Genomic DNA, 11,503 nt, shown 5'->3' with positions numbered 1-11,503 from the left:
AAGATAGTCCTTATCTCCTCTCTTGGCTGGGAGCCAAGAGAGCATCCTTAGATGTTTCCTCATCAAAGGAAGATGGCAGAGAGAGATATATGGCTGCCTGCCCTGTGCTTTTATCATTTACCTGCACAGGTGAGGCCACATCCACCTCTGGTCACATGCGGAGGAAGTCCGTCCCCAGGAAGTTTACCTGCTTGCTGGACTGACATCCCTCCCCATGTTCTAACATGTACACTCTAGGAATGTTGTCATTGACTGCTCCTGTGTTTACATCCCACAAATGTTCCCCGCCTTCAAATCACCCTCTTCCTGCCCCATTGAGAAAACAAGGTCCAGAGTGTGGCCTGCCATGTGCATTGGGCTGGTGACATGTTGGGACAGCCCCATGGTTGTCATGGTGGCCATGAGGTCCTTAGCCGCCCCACAGCCAGCTGCCTTGGTATGGATGTTGAAGTCTCCTAGAACCAGCAGTCTGGGAGTCCTCAACACTGCCTCTGAGACCAGCTCTGTCAGCTCAGGCAAGGAGACTGCTGAGCAGCGAGGTGGGCGGTAAACCAGCAGAATCCCTAATCTGTCCCAATTCCCCAACGCCAGGATCATACACTCTAGATTAACACACACACACACACCCCGTCTGGACAGAGAGCCTGGAGATAGAGAATCTCTGTAGACCACAGCAACTCCCCCTGCCCGACCCTCGAGTCTGGCCTGATGCTGCACCAACTCCACCCTGTTCACCCACCCAGGTTCCAGTGAGACAGATCAGCCTCCTCATCCATAATCAGATCGTGGATGAGGGAGACTTTATTCTGGGATGACCTGGCATTCAACAGCAGCAGTCGCAGACACGAGGGCTGGCTGATATGACAACCACAATTCCCCAGGTTGGAGGAGGGGCTGGCACACAGCAGAGTGCCTGTGCCTTGTGCCCCTTACCTGGCCATACCTCCCTCTACTCAGAACCACTGAAATTGGGCCTCTGCCTGCTCTGCCCCACTCCTCTCCTCCCAGGCACATCCCACCAAGTACCGTTACAGCCCAGTTAAAAACAATTGAAACACTATTTTTTTTAAGGATATAAAAACTATTTAAAAACAATTTAAAAGAAGAAGACCTCTCTGCTGAGCAGCAGCGGTGCTTATAAAATCTATCAGGCCCCACCCTGGGCCAGGTAGATAGAAGCTGAAGCAGGGCCCCCAGGCTCTCAACGTTTGACAGAGGGATGTGGTTATGGGGGGAGAACGGCCCTGCGGGGCAAATCTGAACCCATGTTGAGCCAAAGGTTCCCTCCTTGCACTAGAGGTGTAAGGTGAGCCTTAAACATAGCTGGAAAGTAAATGCAAATGTCACTGTGCCCATATCATAACATTTTCGTGTTGCGTTCGCAAAGTAAAGGAAGGACTGGACCCTGATTAAAAACAAGACACGAGGCTTTGACCAGCAAGGCTCTCAGAGAAAGTGCGTACACCACACCCCTCACCAGGCCATTTTATTAGCAAAAGAATCTTTTACAGAGTGCTCGTAAGAACCAATCATATTTCCTCTGAGCATTTCATCAAACCCCAGGTGGGGAGAAAGTTAAACCACTAAAACTAATTAAGCACAAATATTTCTGGGGTAAATAAGTTGAGAACTACAAAGGGGTAGTAAATAACTTGAGAACTACAAAGGGGTGCATCTGGCAACCCTGGAGATAATAAACAATCAATACATATGATAAGAAGGATGGCCAGGAGGATAGCAATCAGTATCACCTTCATGTGAGATCTGTTTCCTGGCCCTAAGATTAACATCCTAAGATTAATATACATTAGAGAGCTACTTCAAATAAGCTTGCCCACAATCTTTATGGCCCAGGATGCCTGCCTGGTGAAGCAACTGCTGAGCTGCTGTGTACGTGACATGTGAGGGGAGAGAAATGGGCAGTAGAGTCAAAAGGGCATGAAAAGGGCACGAACGTAGAATCTTATGGGATTTAATCAGAAATTATCGTCAATATATCAAACCCAGTCAACACAATGCTTTCATCATGGACACAATGGCTTGATGTATATTTTATAATTCCTCATGGTAATCCCATCTGACCCCTACATCTCACCCTTTTTTATTTATTATTTGTGTACAGGAAGACTTAAGAGAGGAGAGGCATTGCATCCTCATCATCTGCCTGCATGTGTTTCTGTATCACATAAAGATCTCTAGCAGACATTCCTAAAGGAGGGCGTGGAAAAAATGTAGTGCAGAGAGAGAATAAGGAAGGGATACTTTGTAAAAAACCAAGTTCCAATTAAGGCAACAATGACTAGCAAACCATACATGAGCCAGGTTCGAAACCATCCAAACTGTGGTAACCAAGACCACAGAGTGTCCCTCCAGGAGGGAAGAACATCCTGTGTGATGTTGTGTGCTAGTGCTTGCAATTGATCAATTTGAGTTTGCACCTGGTAACTATTATCAGTCAAATTAAAACAGCAAAGATTAGACACAACCTGACATCCTAGATGCTGGCGTAGCAAGAGATAGTCAACAGAAGCTTTTAGTGTAATAACAGCTTCTCTTAAAATTTTCTGTTCTTGATTTAAAAGAGCTAAAGCACGTGAGGTATGATTTGTAGATTTTGTCAAAGAACAGGCCAGGTGAGCACCCATGCGAGCATTGTATATAGCCAAAGCAGGGATTCCGACTAAGGAAGCAGCCAAGGAAGTATACTCTGCTTTGGAAAAAAGCTGTAGATTGGAATCACACATGTCTGTTAAACTTTCAGCACGATTTTGAGGGCGCTTTGAGTGCTGCTGCCTGTTTTGTTCTAAAAGTGAGCGACTAGGCATAACTAACATCAATCGGCTAAGGCAGCATTGAGCATCAGATAAACTGGTGGGAATGTAATTATAACTTCTTTGATTACACGTGAAAAACCAGCTATCTGGTAAGCGCACATGAGCATAATTAAAAGCAATCTGCTGAACACGTGAACAATTCTAAGTTGACCTTCCTGTGTCCAGACAGCGAGTTGCTTTCTTACTGCAATTCACAATCTGAGCACAAGAGGTGTCTGATGGTGCTGCAACTCTAGGTGTGTATAATGAGATTGCATCCAGGGGTAACTTTGTGTCACCTTTCCCCAATCATGGAGATTGGTACAGTAGTACCTCGCAAGACGAATGCCTCACAAGACAAAAAACTCGCTAGACGAAAGGGTTTTTGGTTTTTTGAGCTGCTTCGCAAGACGATTTTCCCTATGGGCTTGCTTCGCAAGACGGAAACGTCTTGCAAGTTTGTTTCCTTTTTCTTAACACCGTTAATACAGTTACGACTTGACTTCGAGGAGCAACTCATAGAACGCGGTGTGGTAGCCTTTTTTGAGGTTTTTAAAGACTTTGGTGATTTTTGAAGCTTTTCCAAAACTTTCCCGACACCGTGCTTCACAAGACGAAAAAAATCGCAAGATGACAAAACTCGCTGTCAGGGCTGCCTCAGGTCCCAGCTCACAAGAGACCAACGCCAAGTCCAGTTTATATACAAAGATGTTTATTGGAATGTATTGTCCGCTCCACAGCCGAGGCGCGCAGCCCCACGTCTGTTACACTTAGACCGCTGAAGTCCCCTCTGAGTCAGTCCCTCCTCTGCACCAGTTTAAGAGGGCTGTGCTGCTCCACCTCTTCCTTTCTTTCCTTTTCCGCAGGGTCTTCCTGCCCCCTGGGGTTTCGCCCCTCCTGGATTCCCCTGAAGCGGAATCCCCAGACAGCTCTTCCCCCCTCCTGCGTGCTTTGGGACCTGGCTCCTCCTCCGGGCTCCCTGTACTTCCGCGCGCCTCCACATTTGAACTTGGCGCGCGTTCGCAACCTCCAACCTTCCTCTTGACAGTTACACTACTCCCTGCACTACTCCCCTCCCCTTCCGGGAGGATGTCTTGTTCCGATCTCCCCTCCCTCTCTGCTTTCGGACCTGCTTCTCCTGTCACTCTGGAATCTCCACCCCCTTCACTGCGCTCTGGCGGAGAAGCCGGTCCCGACTCCCAGCTCCCACTCTGGGTTCCCCTGCTGGTCCCCTGCTCCTGACGGGTCCCCCCTGTGACTCCCCTTGGCCTGACCACAGGCGCCCCCTTCTGGGAATCCTCCGATTCACTTGAAAGACTCATGGAATCCCTCAAGTCATTGTCATCCTCTTCCTCGCTGTCCTGAGATTCTTCCCCCTCGCTCTCCGTCTCCTCCCTCACCTGTGCCTCTGTCCCTGAACCCCTGACACTGGCGGAATGAATTAATTTCGTCTTGCGAGGCACCAATGTATAACCAATGATACCTTCAGAAATCCATTTAGAAAACCACTTTCCCATGTGTGTGGCATGTGTCATATGAAAACTGTGTACAAACAGGAATCATACAATTTCCTAAGGCAGCGTGCATATCATATGTTTCACTCAAACAAAAATTAGAGACATTAGTAATTTCAGCTAAACACATCCACATAGTATAGCTATGACTAGAGTAAACGTCAGGAGAAGATACATACATTAAGTACTAGATATCAAGAAAACAAATAATATACATATTAAAATCAGCATAGAGTTCATATATAGCTGAGTAATTAGAGCTACTAAAAAATCTCTGGTGCTTCTGGAACATCATGATGCTAAATCGTGTCCTGGCATCAGAGGTCAAGGTCTTCAGCATTCCCCATGTCACTTTTGGGCATCCCTCAGCCCTTCGAGGATGAGGATGGACATGATGGACTTTCGCATGGGGCTGCTGAGCCTGTAGAGGTGGAGTCAGGGTCATGGTCCTTGCAAAGTCTGGAATGGGATTCTGCAGGCCTTGGTGTCAGTGCATGTTTTTGCCCATAGGGATGTATACAGCGACCTGGAATCCACACGGGACCTGAGGAAGTAAGAACAGTAGGGCATCCTGCCCCTAGGTAATTAAAGGAACAGGTAATCAAAGGAATAGGTCCCTCTCACTGCGGGTTTGGGAGCTGCTGGTACGTCACTAGATGGCGTTTCAGAGGTTGTTCCAGAGATACCTCTTTCCTACAATGGCATTCCATAGGAGAAAATTTATTAGGAAAGGAAACAGTTAATTGATTTAAGGTAAAGAGAACAGGAGTTAAAGTGCAGGAAGGACATCCATCAACAATATCCTTAGCTTGTGTCAGAGGAATGAAAAAATTATGTTATCAGCTGCTTAGATTCCTGGTGAAAAAATGCATGGCTGTCAATTGCATTAGAAAATAATGGACAGAATGATTTCAGAACAGAATCATCATGTTGATTTCCTTCTGAAATTATATCTTTGAATCCTGTATGGGAGCAAACATGAGAGCAAACATGAGCAGCATAGAAAGGCATAGTTCTAGGCATTAAGAGATATTTCAGTGTCAAGAACAAAGAGAGTAGATTAAAACCTAGCATAGGAGAAAAATAGGAATTAGCCAAATGTGATAAAAAGATATCCCACTTCACACAAAATTCACAAAATGCAGTGGAAGTGTGGGCTGGTCTCTGTCAGTTTTCTGATTAGCTGCAAAAAAAATGCCAGTTATTTTCAGAATCCTTATACGTTAAAACTCTCTAGAGTGTTGAATAGGAACCTGTGGTTTTTTTTAACAGAAACCAATTTCTAGGGTACCTGTTGAATTAAAACTAGGCATGAATCTTTAGAAGGGTTAAAATAAACTATCTCAATATAATCAGTAAATGCAAACAGATAGGAAAGAGAAGAACTCGTGCTCCTGTTTTAGAAAAAAGCAAATAACAAACAGCAATATCAAATCCAGTGTTAGGCAAATGTAGCCACTTTAAAATCACTATTCTGTCAGCGTCTGGGGAAAAAGTAGTCCTGTAGGTGAAAACATTGTATTAAGGAGAATAGGTGAAAACATCGTATTAAGGAAAATCACTCGTATGAAGTGACTTCAAAACTCTGCAACTGCTGTAAAGTAAATTCATTAGGAATTTTAAGTTTAGGGAGGAAAGGAGAAAAAAGAAACAGTCTGCAACAGGTGATGAAGAAGGAGTCTCACTGTCTGAGGTGGAATCAGACCTGTATGCTAAGTCTTAATTTTATAAACCACCATAGGGCACTGGAACTGAAAAGTAGCAAGTTCTGCTGCCATTAGATTCAAACCAGCACTGCCCTTAGCGGCATGGCGCAGATTTGTCACAGGAGACAGTGTGTTAAAAGCAACTGTGTTAGAAGAGCTAGCTGGCTCTGCTAATTTAGCTTCAGTAAAATCCTGACAATCAGCTGGCAAACAGTCTTTGTTCTCCCATTTAGACTCAGGCCGGAAGGCCGCCTGTCCTGGCATTGCCTGTCTTTAGCAGGATGCTCTGAAGGAGACAAAGCTGCTGCTAGGAGGGCAGATTTGTGAATCTCGGTGTCAATATTCTGGCAAGGCTTACTCATTTGAGCAATCTCTGTTTCTGGGTTCTGGTAACTTGCTTTAAGAGCAGTCTTGCAATCAGCATTTTCATAAGCCAGTTGTTTCATTGAAACTTCAGAGTCTTCTAGGTTTGGAATTAAAGTACTCTTAGCCCATCAAGAATGCCATGTAAGCCATTTTCTGTCACACTTCGCTTCAATTGTTTAAAAACTGCGAAGGGCAATGATTCATGGGCTCTCTGTTCCTGTGCATTTTGAACAACAGGACAGACTGCTAATACAGTGGTGCCCCGCAAGACGAAAAACCCGCTAGACGAAAGGGTTTTCCGTTTTTGAGTTGCTTTGCAAGACGATTTTCCCTATGGGCTTGCTTCACAAGACGAAAACATCTTGCGAGTCTTGCGATTTTTTTCCCGCCCCCCCCCCTTTTCTAAGCCGCTAAGCTGCTAATAGCCTTTTAGCCGCTAAGCTGCTAAGCCTTTAATAGCCGCTAAGCCGCTAAACCGCTAATAGCGCTAATCCGCTAAGCCGCTAATAGGGTTGCTTCGCAAGACGAAAAAACCTCTAGACGAAGAGACTCGCGGAACATTACAGGTAAGGTGTCAGCTGTTTTTTCTTCACTGCTTCCTTCTGCCATATTTGGAATAGTCAATTTTTGCACTGTGGTCTGAGCCCCTTGTGGGCCTTGGTCCACCGAAGGTGGCATGGAATTTACATTCGACCCAGGCAAATCTTTGGCAAAGGAAGGTGCCAATGGAGTTACTTTTGGCATTACCTCAGAGTCCTCAGAGAGAGGCTGCAAATCTAGAGACTGAGATGGAGGAAACAATATTACGGTATTTTTAAAATCAGCTAGGGGTTGCAACAATATGGGAACATTCATAGAGACAACTGGTGGTTGGAGCAAAGGGTTAGAGAGCTTTCCAACCGCATCTCTGCACAAACGCCAGGTGTGCAAGACTTGTAGAGATGCCTCAGGATGTATATGGAGTGCATCTCCCAGCTCATTCCATTTCTTAATGTCATAAGTACCCCCCTCTGGAAACCAGGGGCACAGTCTAGCAATCAACAATTTTTCTACTAAGGGTGCTAAATGCTTATTATGCCCTGCCTGAGCTAGCAAAAATAACAAATTATTCCTATGCTTTTCCTGCACTTGTGAAAGCTTGCTTCCCATGATCTCACCTGAAGGGTAATAGACACGCGTTTTTGGGGCTCGTTCCAAGCGAATGAGATCCTAAGTCCGGGAATCGTTTTGCAGGAGATGATCCACCGCGACCGAGGGATAGCAGGTTGCTAGCTCCGAGGGGAGTCCAATCCTAGGGGTTTCCTTTTGCTGAGGTTTCCTTTTGCTGTGCTGCAAACACTGAGGTTTTCTTTTACAAGCCTCAAACAGTTCTTTTTAGCTTTGCCTCACACGGTTCTTTTAGGTTTGCCTCACACGGGGCCCCACTATGTTGCGTTCGCAAAGTAAAGGAAGGACTGGACCCTGATTAAAAACAAGACACGAGGCTTTGACCAGCAAGGCTCTCAGAGAAAGTGCAGAAGCCACACCCCTCGCCAGGCCATTTTATTAGCAAAAGAATCTTTTACACAGTGCTCGTAAGAACCAATCATATTTCCTCTGAGCATTTCATCAAACCCCAGGTGGGGAGAAAGTTAAACCACTAAAACTAATTAAGCACAAATATTTCTGGGGTAAATAAGTTGAGAACTACAAAGGGGTAGTAAATAACTTGAGAACTACAAAGGGGTGCATCTGGCAACCCTGGAGATAATAAACAATCAATACATATGATAAGAAGGATGGCCAGGAGGATAGCAATCAGTATCACCTTCATGTGAGATCTGTTTCCTGGCCCTAAGATTAACATCCTAAGATTAATATACATTAGAGAGCTACTTCAAATAAGCTTGCCCACAATCTTTATGGCCCAGGATGCCTGCCTGGTGAAGCAACTGCTGAGCTGCTGTGTACGTGACATGTGAGGGGAGAGAAATGGGCAGTAGAGTCAAAAGGGCATGAAAAGGGCACGAACGTAGAATCTTATGGGATTTAATCAGAAATTATCGTCAATATATCAAACCCAGTCAACACAATGCTTTCATCGTGGACACGATGGCTTGATGTATATTTTATAATTCCTCATGGTGATACGGAAGGGGGGGGCATGTCTTCTTCACCTTCTTCTTCGCTACAATATATCCATTTATTTCCAATTGTCAATGTCAAAAGGGACTAAAATCTATAAAATTCATAGAAAATCAACGTGCCAATTTGCTCGATTTTTCTAGGACTCCATGACACCTCCCCTGTCCTCCATAATCCCTCAAGTAAGGTGTCAAGACCCTAATCCTGTCAAATCACTCTGCCAAGCCTTTCCTCCGGGCAATGCCAGGTGACAGAATATGCATACATGGACCATTGACTTCTCATCACCGGTACTCAGGAAGTGCTTATCTGCGCATATCTCCAGCTCTGCATATTCCCCCCTCCCTCCTCCATATGTTAATCCGGTGTAACCCAACCTCTCCTTAATGTATTCATGATGTAATCTGTGTAACCCAACCTCTCCTTAATGTATTCATGATGTAATCTGTGTAACCCAACCTCTCCTTAATGTATTCATGATGCAACTGGGATGTATTTTGCACTGTATTCTGGGACATGGAGGGAGTTTCAAAAGTTCATGTCACCCCTTTCTCGCTGTTCAATCTCGTCTTGAACCTGTTGCGCAATAAACTTGGATCTTCTGCAGTTTGCTCCTGTGCCCGGCTGAGCTCATTTTCCTCCGCAGGGACCCGCGGACTTAGTCCGACGAGCTGGGTGGCAGAGTAGCCCCACACCCAGATTTTACCGTAACAGATCAATTATCGTCAATATATCAAACCCAGTCAACACAATGCTTTCATCGTGGACACGATGGCTTGATGTATATTTTATAATTCCTCATGGTAATCCCATCTGACCCCTACATTTTCGCTCCAAAATTGATAGCACAAAGCAAATGAACAGAAGAAACTGCTTTCACTAGATGTGCTGACATTGCACCCATTTATTACCACTTGGGCTGCCATGCGGATTTTCTGCCTCAGGTAGCAGAATATCTTGGGCCATCTCTAATTAGCTGTGGCCATCCACTCCTTTGCGCATCCAGGAGAAGCAGCAAACAAAGTGGCAATGAAGATCACTGTCTCTCAGCTACAGTGGATCTCAACAGGAAGGGAACCTTGAGGCCTGTCTTTTCATCAAGTTCTAGTTGAGTTGAAAAAACATTCACATCCTCTTTTTCAGGCAAGATCAGCTCCTATAGCATCATAATTAAATTCCACCAGAACATAACTATGTATTATATTGTTGTTTAGTCGTTTAGTCGTGTCCGACTCTTCGTGACCCCATGGACCAGAGCACGCCAGGCACTTCTGTCTTCCACTGCCTCCTGCAGTTTGGTCAGACTCATGTTTGTAGCTTCGAGAACACTGTCCAACCATCTCGTCCTCTGTCGTCCCCTTCTTCTTCTGCCCTCAATCTTTCCCAACATCAGGGTCTTTTCCAGGGAGTCTTCTCTTCTCATGAGGTGACCAAAGTATTGGAGCCTCAGCTTCACGATCTGTCCTTCCAGTGAGCACTCAGGGCTGATTTCCTTAAGAATGGAGAGGTTTGATCTTCTTGCAGTCCATGGGACTCTCAAGAGTCTCCTCCAGCACAATAATTCAAAAGCATCAATTTTCAGTGATCAGCCTTCTTTATGGTCCAGCTCTCACTTCCATACATCACTACTGGGAAAACCATGGCTTTAACTATACGGACCTTTGTTGGTAAGGTGATGTCAGGGAGAGGCAAACGGGGAAAGATTTAAAGAGAGAAACCAGCACGTATAGAGAGCCGAAAGAGATCATCAGCCGTCTGTCATCTGACAGCGAGCCAGAGACAGGGAGGGAGGAGGATGAGCCCGGAACCAGTCATTCTGTAAACAGAGGAAGTCAGGGGTGTGGTTTCCGCAGACTTGGACGTTGGGTAAAAAAAAGGAAAAAGAAAGCAGATGCGGCAACTTTGCCGCCCCGGTCGGACATGAATTGAAGCACTGGAGATGTACTTTTGAACTTGTCAAATAAATCAAAGAGATTATAACTGGCCGTGAGCCCGGAGTTTTATCTATGCCAGCTTGGCAGCACTCAGCCTTGTGACAGGTGATGTCTCTGCTTTTTAAGATGCTGTCTAGGTTTGCGATTGCCTTTCTCCCAAGGAGCAGGCATCTTTTAATTTCGTGCCTGCTGTCACCATCTGCAGTGATCATGGAGCCCAAGAAAGTAAAATCTCTCACTGCCCTCATTTCTTCCCCTTCTATTTGTCAGGAGGTGATGGGACCAGTGGCCATGATCTTCGTTTTTTTGATGTTGAGCTTCAGACCATATTTTGCGCTCTCCTCTTTCACCCTCATTAAAAGGTTATTTAATTCATCTTCACTTTCTGCCATCAAGGTTGTGTCATCTGCATATCTGGAGTTGTTGACATTTCTTCCAGCAATCTTAATTCCAGCTTGGGATTCATCCAGCCCAGCCTTTCGCATGATGAATTCTGCATATAAGTTAAATAAGCAGGGAGACAATATACAGCCTTGCCGTACTCCTTTCCCAATTTTGAACCAATCAGTTGTTCCATATCCAGTTCTAACTGTAGCTTCTTGTCCCACATAGAGATTTCTCAGGAGACAGATGAGGTGATCAGGCACTCCCATTTCTTTAAGAACTTGCCACAGTTTGCTGTGGTCGACACAGTCAAAGGCTTTTGCATAGTCAATGAAGCAGAAGTAGATGTCTTTCTGGAACTCTCTAGCTTTCTCCATAATCCAGCGCATGTTTGCAATTTGGTCTCTAGTTCCTCTGCCCCTTCGAAATCCAGCTTGCACTTCTGGGAGTTCTCGGTCCACATACTGCTTGAGCCTACCTTGTAGAATTTTAAGCATAACCTTGCTAGAGTGTGAAATGAGTGCCATTGTGCGGTAGTTGGAGCATTCTTTGGCACTTCCCTTCTTTGGGATTGGGATGTAGACTGATCTTCTCCAATCCTCTGACCACTGCTGAGTTTTCCATATTGAGTGTAGCACCTTATCAGCATCATCTTTAAAAAT

At 45.2% G+C, this 11,503-nt stretch overlaps 1 pseudogene; it reads right to left on the bottom strand.

Moving 5' to 3' along the window:
- Positions 1-264: 264 nt before the first annotated feature.
- Positions 265-11,503, bottom strand: part of LOC144325704 (uncharacterized) — a 32,478-nt pseudogene continuing 21,239 nt past the window's right edge.

This window comes from Podarcis muralis, chromosome 15 (genome assembly GCF_964188315.1).
Source record: "Podarcis muralis chromosome 15, rPodMur119.hap1.1, whole genome shotgun sequence".
Lineage (NCBI taxonomy): Eukaryota > Metazoa > Chordata > Lepidosauria > Squamata > Lacertidae > Podarcis > Podarcis muralis.
Note: the sequence above shows the minus strand (reverse complement) of the source record. Positions and strands in the feature narration are given on the sequence as shown.